At 42.1% G+C, this 15,483-nt stretch overlaps 1 pseudogene; it reads left to right on the plus strand.

Moving 5' to 3' along the window:
* The window catches only part of LOC142436869 (ninein-like protein), a 91,163-nt pseudogene that overhangs the window by 9,010 nt on the left and 66,670 nt on the right, over positions 1-15,483 (plus strand).

The raw sequence follows: 15,483 nt of genomic DNA on the forward strand, positions 1-15,483 counted from the left end.
AGTCCATTTCCACAGTGAAATGTGACTTACATAAAATAGCAATCTTCAGAGATGCTGGGACTACATTTGCAATTGGGCTCCCTCCTCTTGCAGTAAAGGTGTGAGTTCTACTCCATGTGCGTCTGTAGACCCATCCTGATTAATCCATTATAGCATGCCCAACTCCTTAATCTTGTGGATACCTTCTGCTACAATATACTTTGACTGGACTTGTCATTGAGCATGATTTATTTATGCCATCATACAACCCACGAATCAGCTTCACTGAATCAACCAAAAAGTGTCTTAGATTGAAACATTAAATTTATATTCTGCACTTAGTGGGCCCATATCAGTAAACTAAGACTGATCCAACTTTATGTTCTACACACCATTATTAGCCATTCTTATATCTATATTCTCTATGTTTCTGGAAATTCTTTTGGAGTATAGTGTACCTCTGCCTGGGTCACCATGTATATGTCATCTTTTAGAGCTTGCTGGAACATAAGTCTAGTCTTAGGTCTAGAAGCAATAATGGGTGGTGAATTCATTAACTGGAAACATTTATCAGTATCTTTTAAAGCATCTCCTCAAGCAAGGCTCCAGTAAATGCCCAGGATTCATATCAGCATGCACTATTGAGTTAATCTTTTCATGTGGTGGGAAGGGATAATAGTTTTTTTTACTGATCATGAATTAAGATGGAGCAATCTCTTCAGATGGAAACAATCTGCTCTTAGCTAAAGTAACATTATGGAAATTGGGGGCTCAATCCACCCGTCTTCTTAATTATCTGCCTGTATCTCCCCATCCCAAGGCGTAAGAGTCCGTTTTGTTCCCAATCAATATTCTCAATTTAACAGCATTTGAGGTTGAGAATTGAGTTGGCACTATAATTCATCATTCTTAGGATATTACTCTTGAGTTTATTTTTTCAGTAATATCACCTCTGTTACCACAAAAAGAAAACCTTTTTTTTAAAGAATAAATGTAAACTTTGAAGTCTTTTATGCATTTTTTGATCTTTGACTCTGAAGTCCTGAGTTCATGTCTTTCCTTCTACCAATTTATCTTTTGTAAGTAGGATAAATAATCAGCTTCTCCATACTGCTTACCCCGAAACAATTGCAGAAGAATATCAAACATGCTATCACTTAGAGCATCAATTTCCACCAATTCCTGATGTGCGGGTGGTGATACACTGCGTGCATCGAGTAGTGACTGTCAGACAGGGTAGAACTGCCCTCTGTGGATTTCTGAGGCTAGTTATGGGAGTAGAAAGCTTCATCTTTCTCTTCCTGGTGGTTTTGAACTGCTGACACTGAGGTGAGCCCAATGCGTAACCACTACAGCACACCGCACACCACGATTTCACAGTGCCCTTTATACGCATGGGGGCAGTTATTAGTACCTTCAAACCTGATCAGACTTGGGAACCAATTGAGAAAATTGATCTGTACAACTTTGTTTCTCTAGAATCACTCTTGGAACCAAATGTTTTACACCGGGTTCTCCAGAGAAGCAAAAATTGTGGTGTGTGTGTGTGTGTGTGTGTGTGTGTGTGTGTGTGTGTGTGTACTGCTATACTGAACCCAGATCTGGATTCTCTCCTCTGGAACACCAGTTTCCTGTGAGCTCTTTTCCTATAGTTACACCAGAGTAGGGTTTTTGTGCTTGGTGAAGTATAGGGTAAACAGAAAAGATGACTCGCATTGAGATTAATTGACACAGTGGCTGTAAAATGAGTTTTAGGATGGTGCAGGACCAGGCAGTGTTTCCTTATGTTGTACAAAGTGTCACTATGAGTCAAAACTGACTTGATGACATTTAGCAATGTAATCTATATGTGTTTTTTATTTATTTTCTTTTTTAATGTCAGTGATTGTTTATTTATTTACTTATTTGTTTTAAAAGATCATTTTATTAGGGGCTCATACAACTCCAATCACAATCCATACATACATCAATTTTGTAAAGCACATTTGTACATTCAATGCCCTCATCATTCTCAAAACATTTGCTCTCCACCCAAGCCCCTGGCATCAGGTCCTCATTTTTAACCCTCTCTCCCCCCTCCCCCCTCCCTCATGAACCTTTGATAATTTATAAGTTATTATTTTCTCATATCTTGCTCTGTCCCACATCTCCCTACCCCCACTTTTCTGTTGTATGTCCCCCAGGGAGGAGGTCACATGTAGATCCTTGAAATCAGTTCCCCCTTTCTAACCCACTCTCTCTCTATGCTCCCAGCAGCGCCACTCACACCACTGGTCCTGAGGGGATCATCTGCCCTGGATTCCCTGTGTTTCCAGTTCCCATCTGTACCAGTGTACCTCCTCTGGTCTAGTCAGGCTTGCAAGGTAGGATTCAGATCTTGACAGTGGGGTGGGGGGAGGAAGCATTTAGGAACTAGAGGAAAGTTGTATTTTTTCACGTTGCTACATCGCACCCTGACTGTTTCGTCTCCTCCCCAAGACCCTTCTGTAAGGGTATGTCCAGTGACCTACAAATGGGCTTTGGGTCTCCACTCCGCACTCCCCTGCTCATTCACTATGGTAAGATTTTTGTTCTGATAATGCCTTAAACCTGATCCCTTGAAACTTTGTAATCGCACAGGCTGGTGTGCTTCTTCCATGTGGGCTTTATTGCTTCTGAACCAGATGGCCGCTTGTTTACCTTCAAACCTTTTAGACCCCAGATGCTATATTTTTTGATAGCCAGGCACCATCAGCTTTCTTCACCACATTTGGTTGTTCACCCTTTTTGTCTTCAACGGTTGTGTCGGGAAGGTGAGCATCATAAAATGCCAATTTAAAAGAAGAAAGTATTCTTACATTGAGGGAGTACTTGAGTGGAGTCCCAATGTCCTTCTACTACCTTAATACTAAACCTATAAATACATGCACATAGATCTATTTCCCTAGTCTCATGTACAAATATATTTGCATATGTACATGTCTTTATCTAGACCTCTATGAAAACCCTTTGCCTCCCAGCTCTTTCCTCTATTTCCTTTGACTTCCCTCCTGTCCCACTCTCATGCTCAGTCCCCACCAGTGTTTCGGCAATTCCTCTTAGTCACATTACCCTTGATCATGCCCAACCAGGCCTCCTACACCCTCCTCACCAGCAATTTGGATCCCTTGTTGTTCCCTTGTCCCTGGGTTTGTTAACACCACTTCCTTACCTCCCCCTCTCCCATGTCCCACGGAACTATTGGTCCCGTTGTTTTCTCCTATTGTTCATCCAGCCTATCTTATTTAGACAGACCTGTGGAGATAATAACATGCACAAAAACAAGACAGAGCAAAACCAAGCAACAATATACAACAAAATAACAACATACTAATGAGAAAAAACAAAACACAACAAGAAAGAAAACTTGTAATTAGTTCAAGGATTGTTTGTTGGTCTTTAAAAGTGTTTTCCAGTCCAGTCTGTTGGGGCATCATGCCCTGGCCCCAAAGTCTACCTTCAGCATTCACTGGGGACCTCGCCGCTCTATTCCCTTGCTGTTCTGTTACACCCCTTAATTATTTTGCCTCGATGTGGTGGGATCCGATTGGGTGCAATACCCACACTGTGTCTCTGGTGTTGTCCTCTGTAGAGATATGGGTCAGTGAGGGACGTCATGTCTCATAGTGGGGCTGGCCATGTGATCCTCTCTGTCGACTGACTGCTCTAATTGGGAATATCAACCTCATGGCCTGGTGGTCCATGATGTGCTCTACTCTCTCCTCCTCCCCCTTCATATGCTCCCATATGCTCTGATCAGATATGTCCCTTTTCCAGAGCTGTAGATTCAGTGCTGTCCGTTGAAATAAATTCTTCTGAGGGGAGGGGCAGGTGTCCATTTGGTTGGTGTTGGGGCCAGCCCCCCAGACCTCTCCACTGATTCACTACTCCGCACCGGCATGTTGCATTCACATCTTGGAGCACCGGGTTGAAATCTGGTCCCTCTTTCCCTATGGAGACAAAAATAGTACCCTCCCATTGGGTGGGTTAGTGTCCTGTGCCCCCGCTACCCTTTTCTTTATTATTATTTTTTTTCTTACCCCACCTCCGTTTTAGTTGTGTACCATGTGTACCCCTGTGTTTGGTCTGGTCCCTGCCATATTATGTGGTCCTTGCCCCAGGAATGTTTGTATACCGTAGCTTTTTCCCTATGCCTCTTTTGCCTTTTTTTTTAAAGATTACCTCAGCAGCCTTTGAAGTCTTTCCATATTTAAGTCAGTGCTATCTGAGGTCTGTTTTCTTTTTGCCCTCTGGGTGAGGTTGTTCTATGTGGTGGGCTCTTATTTATGCTTGGTGGGTGTTGTTCTTCTGCCCATACTGGGTTTGCAAGGATCTTTTGTAGGCTGGATTTCTTCTAACGTATTCTTTGAGTTTTTCCTTGTCTGGGAAGACTCTTACTTCTCCATCTATATTGATAGATAATTTGACTGGGTAAGGTATTCTTGAGTTTGCATTGTTTTCCGTCAATTTTGGGAATATGTTATTCCACTCTCTCCTCTTCTTCATAGATTCTGCTGATAGGTCTGAGCATATTATTATTTGGGAACCTTTGTATGTGATTGCTTGCTTGTTTTTCCCTAGCCGCACTCATGATTTTCTCCTTTTCCTCTAAATTGCATAATTTAATTCTTTTGTGCCTTGGTGACTTCTTCTTGTGATGCAGTCTTGCTGGGGTTCTTTCAGCCTCCTAAATGGTTGCCTGGTTCTCATTCACTAAGCTGGGGAAGCTTTCCTCCAAGAATTCTCTCACTATTGTTGCATATGACTTCTTTGTTGTCTTCCTCCGGTAAGCCAATAGTTCTCATGTTGTTCCGCTTCATAACATCAGACATCACTCTTAAGTTTTCTTCAACTTCTCTGATGATCTTATTAGATTTTTGTTTGCATTTGTTAAAGTCTGCCTGGCTGCCCTCCAAGTCACTGATGCAGTTCTCTGATTCCTCCAGTCGATTCTTGAGTTACGTGAGTCTGCTACTGGTTTTTGTTATCTCCTCCCTAAGTTCCTGTATTTCTCTTTTATTTATGGCTTTTACCTCTTCTATCATTTCATCCTTTTTCTGTATTGTTGCCCCATATCCTCTATGAATCCAAGTAGCATTCTGAAAATTCCTTTCTGTGACTGTTCAGGCCATCTTCAGGCATTGCCTTTTGTTTTTCCCGTTGTTTCGTTGAGGTCGTTTGGGCTGATGGCTGTTTGCCTTGTGTTGGTTTAGATGAGCCAGGTGCCATTTTCCTGTGAGTTGTATAGCACTGGCTCTCTCTGGGAGACTTGCAGGAGAACTTCTTCAAACTGCCTATAGCTTATTTCACTATGGAATTAACCTACCACTTTATCCTCCTATAGCTTCCCTCTCAGGGAAGTGACCCAGAAGGCTGGTGGGTTGCCTGCTTTGGTGTTGCTGAGGTTGGGCAGAGGTTCCTACAACAGCTTGAAAGGTTGAGGAGTGTTGGCTGAGCTACCTTAGGACTCCAGGCACACATGTAGGAATTCCCCTGTTAGATGTTTTAGCAGAGTATCCCCTGGTGGAGGTTGGCAGGCCCTTTCCCAGCCTCCCTAGCTACACAGGGTGGAGTTCACCTAGCTGGGTGTGGCCCAGGCATACATGCCCTAGGCTAAGGGGAGTGGTCTGGAGAGACCAAGAAAGAGAAAGAGGAGGGAAAAAAATCAAGCCCGCTGAGCCTGTGGGGGGCAGGGGAGGGGAGGATATAGTGAAGACATGGAAACAAAGTAACAAATGTAGCTGAGTCCCGATCCCCCGCCAGTGGAGCTGCAAGGGTTTAGTCCCTGCTCTGAGGCGGCAGCAGCAAGCTGTGGCTGTGTTGAGAAAAGGCCCCTGTGCAGCCCTCCAAGACTGAGGGGGCACAGAGAGGAGCTGCAAGGGTCCAGTCCTTGCCCCGAGGTGGGTGGTGGCAAACTGTGGCTGTGTTGAGACCAAGCCGCTGTACAGGCTCCAAATGGTCCCAGGCTCCAGCAGAGACAGTGGCAGGGCCAAGGTCAAATCCAGCCGTCCTCCACTGAGGTAAGCCAAAAGCCCCCAGCCCCTCAAAACCATGTGGGTCTTAGCCTACTTATCATTATGATGCTCCTCCTGCATTCCAGCAGTGTTGACATTCCCTCTAAGCAACTCTCCTGGGCTGAAATCTGCAGAGTTCCTCTGGTATGTATTACTCCATCGCCATCTTGCCGGAAATCTCTGTTGTTGCTTTTTTTTTTTTAATCTCCCCCCCTCCCCAATCTTCTCTTAGGAGCTAATACAGACATCATACCATTTCATAGTTCAATCTCATTAAACAGCATTGTGGTATTGTGACCAAAATCCACTTCAGAGTCTTTTCTTCCTCCTTGATATCAGTTCCCCCTACTAATGCACCCCACCCACCACTTCCCCCACTGCATCCCCAGGAACCCTTATTCTAATTGTTGTTTCTCTAGCTTCATTTATCCTGTGTTTCATATACCAAAAAACATTGAAAAACACATAAAAAGCGTCAAGAAGGCTACCCACAATGACAAAATACAACAGATATAAAACCCAATATTTAAAAAAAACACAGAAAATATTAAAAACCAAATCAAGGTCAAATGTATCAAGTGGCAAAGTTTTAACCAATCAGGTCAGGTTTATCATTTTAATCTACAACAGTCATCTCTCCAATATTCTCTGTCTGATAACCAGCTTATTCTCATCTCTCAATTATGGTCAGAAGGAAATCACCAAAGGCTTATTTCCTATGTAGATCCTGCAAATATATTTTGGCCTTCTGATGTCATCCATTGCCTTCTACACACCAGAATCTCACAATATAAGCTCTGATAGTATTCCATCCTTAATATCTGGATTATATAATTTATAATCCTTAGGTCATAGATGTTGGTGTGCTTCTTCCATGTGGGCTTAGTTGACATATCACTTAAATTGCTGCTTATTTGAAAACAACCCTTTAAGAACCAGATGATGATAGCCTGGCACTATCTAATTTCTTCCCTGCACTTCGCTATGCAACCGTATCTTCTGTGTTTCATTTGTGAAGGTGAGTAATGAGTAGGGCCATGTCATCAGAAATAATTGTTCTTAGCCTGGAGCTAAAATTAAGTGCGAGCCCCAAATCCATTCCCAGATCTATGTTTTTAATTTGCCTCTGGCTCACCTTAGAGATATCCTTGTTAGTTTATGGTAGCAAATGATATCAATCTTCTCCATGTATCATAGGACCTTTTGTTTATAGTGTCATTAATTAAGCTATGGTACTAATTTTTTGAACACTAGTGAGAGAGGGAGATTAAATAAGGGTAGGCTAACTATATCTCAATATCTAGATTATTCATTTTTATAGAATAAATCCTTACCTGACTGGATGCTATTTACTTAAAGAAGTAGAGTTGGTTATCAGGCAAAACTTGCAATAATATTCACTGATAATGCCATTCAGGTCTGCCAGAATAAAACATATCTTAATACAGCAAGTAAGGCATTAAAGTATTAAGTCAATGTTGGTCTACCTACTGAGCTAGGTGTTTATATAAATGCATGTATGTGATCATGAGGTGTCAATAGGATCAGGTATCAGGCATCAAAGAACAAAATATCATATTGTGAATGAGGAGGAGGAGTGAGGAGGACCCAAAGCCCATATGTAGGCAACTGAACATCCCCTTACAGAATGGCCACAGGGAGGAGATGAGTCAGTCAGGGTGCAGTATAGCAATGATGAAACATGCAACTTTCCTCTAGTTCTTTAGGCTTCCCTCCCCCACCCCCATCATGATCCCTTGTACAAATCCAGCTAGACCAGAGGATGTACACTGGTACAGATAGAAACTGGAAACACTGGGAATCTAGGACAGATGAACTCCACAGGACCAATAATGAGAGTAGTGATACCAGGAGGGTAAGTGGAAGGTAGGGTAGAAAGGGGGAACTGATCTCAAGGTACATATAACCCCTTCCCTGGGGAGTGAACAACAGAAAAGTGGGTGGAAGAGACATTGGACAGTGTAACACATGACAAAATAATAATAATTTATAAATTATGAAGAGTTCTTGAGGGAGGATGGGTGGGGAGGGAGGGGACAAAATAAGCTGACACCAAGGGCTCAAGTAGAAAGCAAATGCTTTGAGAATAATGATGGCAACAAATGTATAAATGTGCATGACACAATGGATGCATGACACAATGGATTGTGATAAGAGTTGTACGAACCCCCAGTAAAATTATTTTTAAAAATTAAAATAAATGCAAGTATTTGATTGTATGTGTGTAATAAAACACATAGACACAAGTATGGATATTTCTTATATATAACCCAATAACTCATTATTAAGATTTGGGGTTTTCAGGGACAAGGGAATAACACATGATCTAAAATCGATGGTAAGGAGGCTGTAGAATGCCTGGTGGGTTGATCAAGTGCAATGTAGTCAAGAAGAATTACTGAAAGCCAAATGAAGGTCAAACATGATAGTGGGACAAGAGGAAAGTAAAAGGAAATAGAGGAAATAACTGAGGCAAAAGATATTTTAGATGCATAAATACAGGCATGTACATGTGTAAATATATTTATATATAACAATAGGGACATAGATCTATGTGCATATATTTATATGTTAAATAATAAGGTAGCAGACGGACATTACTCAACATGGCTCAAGTCCTCCCTCAATGCAAGAACACTTTGTTCTAATAACCTGGCATTCTGTGATGCTCAGCATCCCGACAACAATCGCTGAAGACAAAATGGGTGCATATGCTAATGTGGTGAAGAAAGCTGATGGTGCCCAGCTATTAAAATATATTAGTGCCTAGAGTCTTAAAGACTTGAAGATAAAAAAGCGGCCATCTAGCTGGGAAGCGAAAAAAGTCCACATGGAAGAAGCACACCAGCCTGTGTGATCATGAGATGTAGACAGTATCAGGTATCCAGCATCAGAAAGGCCCAAACAAACAATCATATTGATTCAAACACTGGGGTAGGGATGGGAGACCCAAAGCCCATCTGTAGACAATTGGACATTCCCTCACCATAGATTCACAAGGAAGGAACAAGCCAGCAAGGGTGCAGTATAGCACTGATAAAACATGCAACATTCCTGTAGTTCTTTAATGCTTCCCTCCCCCAGCCCCACTATCATGACCCCAGTTCTACCTACAAATCTGGCTAGAACAATAATGAGAGTAGCGATACCAGGAGGGTTGGGGACAGTAGAGGGAGAAAGGGGGAACTGATCCAAATGATCAATGTAAACACACACACACATCCTAGGGTGAGGAACAACAGAAATTAGTGAAGGGAGACAGCAGACAGTGTAAGATATGAAAATAGCAATAATTTATCATTTGTCAAGGGTTTATGAGGATAGGAGGGTGGAAGAGGGAGGGGGAAAAAAAGGAGGATCTGATACCGAGGGCTCAAGTAGAAAGAAACTGTTTTGAAAAGGATGAAGACAACATATGTGCTAAAATGTGCTTGAACTAATGGTTGTATGGATTGTTGCAAGAGTTGTAAAAGCCCCCAATAGAATGATAAATAAATTTTAGATTTGAAGGATTAAAGCCATAGTCTTTTGGGACATCTCATTCATTCAGTATAATTTAGTTTATGAAGTTATGTTCTACTTTTTAGTTTGTTGAATTTTTTCTGGAGTTTCAAAAGCTTATGACTGGTCACCTAAGGTACAACTTAAAGTTCTACTTAAAGTGAACCAAAGAGTAAGATGGAAACTAAAGACCCGAAGAAGAATCCAATCCAAAAATCATATCCACATTTACCTGAGACCAGAACTAGATGGCTACCATTACCTAATTAGTTCCATTGTAGATGGCTCCTGATAATAAAACCATAAATTCCTATTATATAAAAACAATAAAAGATAGATCTGATCTGGAAGACTTAACATTATTGATATGAAATAATCTTTAAACCTTGAACCAAAACTCACCCTGAAGTCTCTTTATAGCTAAATAACACATTAGCCCCCAAACTAATAAATACCACCCATAAGTACTGTGTCTTTTTAAAGAGATCACCCATATGTGACCCTGATAGACATTGAAGCCAGATTTAAATGAGGATGTGGAACAAGGGATACCATTGCTGATGTCAGTGGATCTTGGCTGAAAGCAGAGTACACCAGAGGTTGCTTGTGTTTTATTCAGTAGGCTAAACTATCTCATGTGTGAATCATAACAGTTTGGATAGCCATGAGAAGAATGGGAATTCCAGACCACTTCATTGTGCTCATGTAAAACTTGTGCATGGACCATGAGACAGTTGTGGGTACAAACAAGGATATCCTACTCAGTTTAAAATCAGGAAAGGTGTGCATCAGGGCTGTGTCCTCTCACCACACTTCTTCACTCTGTGTGCTGAGCACATCATCAGAAAAGCTGCATTTCATGAAGAAGAATGGCAATGATTAGAAAAACATAATAACAATTTGTGATGTGCAGATGACATGATCTTACTTGATGAAAATCAGGAGGACTTGAAGTAATTTCTGATGAAGATCGAGGATTAAAGCCTTTAGTATAGATTACATCCCAATATAAAATAGATCAAAATCCCCACAACTGGACCAATAGGTAACTTGATAAATCGAGTAGAGATTGAAGTTATCAAGGATTTCGCCTTGCTTGGATCTGCAATCAGTGCTCATGAAAGCAGCAGTCAGGAGATTAAATGATGCGATACATTAGATAAATATGCACAAGATCTCTTTAAACTGTTAAAAAGTAAGGATGTTACTTTGAGGACTAATGTGTGCCTGACCCAAGCCATGATACCATTTTGACTGTATCATTTCAGTTCCCTCATGAACCTTTTCACTTCCCTTGCGTACACATGGAAATTGGATATTGAATAAGGAAGACTGAAGAATAATTTATGCATTTGAGCTATGGTGCTAGCAAAGGATATTGAAAGTACCACAAACTACAAAAAACAAATCTGTCTTGGAAGAAGTAGAGCAGGGAAGCTCATTAGAGGCAAGGATGCCAAGACTTCATCTTCTTTCCCTGTGCATGTTATCACGAGAGACCAGTAACTATGAAAAGAGGAAGCCCTCAGAAAGATGAATTGACACAGTGGCTGCAACAAGGGCCTTGAACATATGAACAATTGTGAGCATGGCACAGGGCCAGGCAGTGTTTCGTTGTGTTGTACTTAGGGTCACTATGAGTTGGAAATGACTCAGTAGCACTGAAAAACAACTAAAATAAGTTTAGAGTCTTTCTACCTAATATATATATGTCCATCATGTCCTGTCGTGTATCTATCCATCCCTCTATCCAGTTGTTCCTCCTTAATTTAGAAAACCTTACTGGTGTTGGTACACTTCTCCTAAATTCTTCAAGTGGTACCACGTTTAACTATCTTCCCTTTATTTCAGGCCAACTTCAAGTCTGGAGCCCTCTGGAGCTCAGCAGCCCCTCCTTTCATACCCCTGAGATCCAAGCCCAGATAATCTGGGAAGAGCTTGGCGTTGGCAGCAGTGGTTTCCTCAGTATGCAAGAGCTGACTCTGGTCTGTCAAACCATTGGGCTACAAGACCTTGAGAAAGAGGTGAGAGAAAGCCTGAGACTGACCTGTCTCAACCACTTTTCTTTGAAATGTTTGGTCTGAAAACTCTCACCCTCTTTTAGACTATGATTCAGACATATCAATTTCTCATTAAAACTCTTGACTGGCTTCAAAACTCCTGTCAAAGAATATATCTCAGACCCCCCCCCCCCATTGTGATAAACTCTCACCACTGTAGGGCAGTTGTGCCAGGCACTCTTAGACACAGTCACTCAAGATCACCGTTCCCTGCCTGCCAGGCTGATTGTACTACGGCCAAGTAAGGCCTCTTTAGAACCTGTCTGTAGTCTCATCAGATGGGAATAGAGGTGGAGTGTTATATTGCAGTCCTCACTCTTCATTAAAGCGCTCTTGGCCTAGCTGCTATTATCCTGTGACCCACTGGAGCCAGGCTGGTTTTTGTGGGTACATCTTCCACCAACATACTGCAAGTTCCCAGCCACAGCAGATAGGAAATAAGTTATTTATGGAGTTCAGGCAGTTTGAATGACTCAGCTACTGATTATGGAACTAAAACAGACATGGTAGTATAGATTTCCCTTGAGACTGATAAGGAAAAATATTTTGGAAATACAGCCAGTTGGGACCTAGACAATTTTGAATGTGGATGAAGATGAGCAAGCTGCCCTTGTTGAATGCTTGATCCAAAAGTTTGGAGAAGCAGGAGGCCCAATGGTGACATCTGGGTTGAGCTGCCTGTTTGTGGAACCTCTGCATCAAGCAAAACATGTGTTCTGATCCAGGTGTATGACTTTTGTTTAGGAAATGGAAGATTTGTTTAACAAATTGGATCAAGATGGAGATGGCAGAGTAAGTCTTGAGGAATTCCAGCTTAGCCTGTTCAGTCATAGACCCAATTCACTTCCGAAATCTTCTACTCCCATCGAACTGAGTGATCCTTGGACTCATTACCAGGTAAAATAGGACAAATAAATTATGAACCACATTAAGTATTATCTTTCTGATGACTGCAACCATAACCGTCAGCATCTTTCACAAACCTGTCCTCTCTGAGTCACCTGACTGTTGTCCAGGGGTTCAAGAGGGATAAGAAACAGAGATATGTGTTTGAGATTCTGGGGTCACACAGACCTCCATAACTGTATGTCCCTGGATGGCATGCTCATCTCTGAGCCTCATGCTCCTCATCTATAAAATGGGGCAATTGTGATGCCTGCCTCCCAGGTGTTGTTCTATAAGACCAAGTAGTGTCTGACATGACAGCTTCAGCCATTCTTAATTGTGGGATAGAGAACATTTCAGTAGGGAAATCCCTTTTCCCTCATACCATGATGCAGCAGGAGAGCAATGTCAAAGAGCATTCTGCAACATCTCCCTCGGGCAGCCCTTTTGATTTAGGTCCTGAGTCTGGATTCCTCCCTCCTATCCCTGGGTTTTATGTCTTGCAGAAGTACCAGATCTCCGTGCAGCTTTAAACAGAACAGATTTAGGCAGTTTCCTTAAATCATAGCATTGCTCAGTGACTGCTGGGTTAGCACTTTCCGAACAGAAGAAATTCCTTCTCCCACCACAGAGCAGACTGCTCTAAGGAATTCTTGCTTTCTGCACAAGGATGTGGCTGACTCCCATGTTGTGTGGGAGGCAGAGTAAAACCAGTGTGATATTCTTCACCACTGAGTAGGTACTTCTGAGAGCATAAGTTTTTCATTCTAAAATCAACAAGAATGCAGGAAGAAGATATTCAAGAGCATTAAGGAGAGATTTCAGGCCATATAAGGTAAAAAAAAAAAATCAGAGTACGGCCCTTATATGTCACTGATTGGGTTAATTGGCAGATATGACTTCCTTGAAGCAGAAGCAGCCCCATGTTCCCTTTGTATTCATCTGAAGTATAGACTAATGTGGACACTGAACTAGGGATGGATGTGCGCATAGTTGGCATTAAAGAATCAAGATAGTGGCTATAGAGCCGTACCGCTTCTTGTGCCATGCACACCTTCCTGAACAGATGCTCTCTGGCCAGAGGTGTGAGTTTGTAAGGAGGAATCTTGGGGAAATGACCTAGGCAGGCAGGTATGTCTTCCAGGAGACACCCACATCAAGTGAAGTGTGATCCCTGTTTGTGGATTAAGATTTGAACATGGAAATGGGTTTCTCTTCTTTGTCAAGGATTTTCTCCAGGGTAAGTTGCACTGAGGCTAAGAACTAGGGAAGATACAGAAACAAGGGTAACTCATGTCCAAATGTGGAGACCTAGGTGTTGCTGGAAGCTAGTGTAGGATAAGGATCTCAAAGTGGCACCCCTGAGCCTGCAAGGGCAGGATCCCTAAGAGTTCTGTAACCTCGAATACCACTGAAGTATGGGTCCTATGGTAGTTACACAATCTGGTGTCAACTTGTGGAGGGGTAGAGTCTAGCCTATCAATCAGGTCATAGCTTGATGACCTCATTTGGACCCACCACGAAGATAAATAGCTCACTGGAGGCCAGATAGACACAGTCTCTGCATCGTCTTCCTTCGGACAAGTCACATGGAGCTAGGCTGATGAAAGCCAGAGCCTTAGAGCTGGAGGAGCCACGTGGAGACCCACACCAGCACTGAGATGCTTAGACTGCCACTGGATCCACAAGATATTTTACTCTCTGATCTTCCTGCATTCAGTATCATTGCATATGTTTTGTGAGTTTGAAGAGGACTTTATAGATTGATGTCAGACATATGTGCTAATATCAGACTTAGGGACTTGATTTGAACTAGGGTGGGATGTTTTTGTGATATTCAACTGCTCTTGTATATAGAGCTCTTTCTACACACAGATGGGTGTCTATGAATTTGTTTCTCTAGTCTACTCAGACTAACACATTATGGTCCCTTGGGAGTGGAGTACTAGATAAAAGAATCATAAAGATGGAGAGTGGATGTTTGTTTGATCTCTGCTTCATGATAGTGCTTCTTTGGCTAGCCAGAAGTCAGATATGGCCATGCAGTTTACTGGATAGTTTTCTGGAAAGAACATGGGAAGTTAAAGTTTGGATTCTTTTCATTGGTTGTAGTCTTTGGTTATTCTTGTGTGAAATGGTGAAAATGTGATTAATGTATATTTTGAGCTCAAGGGACAAAATCACCCCTTGAATTTCTCAGAGTTGCTTAGTGAAAATGGCTGACAGAAGGTCAAAATGGCTGAGAGAAAGCTGGCTGGAGGGGCAGGGAGCACTTCAGGCAAGACGGCAACTGAGTAACACATAGCAGAGGGACTCTGCAGAAATTAGCGCAGGAGAGTCACTAAGGGGGATGTTGTGCACTGCCTGGTTGCAGGAGGAGCGTCATAAAGATAAACAGGCAAATATCCACTCGGTTTTGAGGAGCTGGGGGCTTTGTCTTACCACAGTGAAGGCTGGCTAAGGTCTAACCTTAGCCCCACCACTGTCTCAGCCAGAGACGGGATCATCTGGAGCTGGCACAAAGGCTTTATCTTAACACAGCCACACTTCAACTCCGAATTGTGGAAGGGTTTAAACCCCTCCAGCCCCAGGGTCAGGGATGGGGTTAAGCTATATTGTTACTTTTGTTTCTCACTCTTCCTTCTTTCCCACTACAGTTTCAACAGGCTCTTCTTTTTTTTCCTCTCTCTTTCTCTTCCTTTTAATCTCACACACCACTGCCAACCTCCAGGCATCTCCTCTTATCCTAGGGCTTTTACTCAACAAAGAGGCTAGAGATCTTAATATTACAATTAGACAATTTGACCTGATAGATGTGCACAAAGCTATTCACCCAAATACAAAAGAATTTACATTCTTTTCAAGCCCACATGACACATATTCAAAGATAGAGGTGCTGGGGCATTAGATGAATCTGCATAAGTTTAAGCACATTGATATATGTACCTCTCTCTCTGACCACTGTGCCATAAGACTGGAAAACCAACAAAAGGAAGATGAAGAAA

This window comes from Tenrec ecaudatus, unplaced genomic scaffold (genome assembly GCF_050624435.1).
Source record: "Tenrec ecaudatus isolate mTenEca1 unplaced genomic scaffold, mTenEca1.hap1 Scaffold_726, whole genome shotgun sequence".
NCBI lineage: Eukaryota > Metazoa > Chordata > Mammalia > Afrosoricida > Tenrecidae > Tenrec > Tenrec ecaudatus.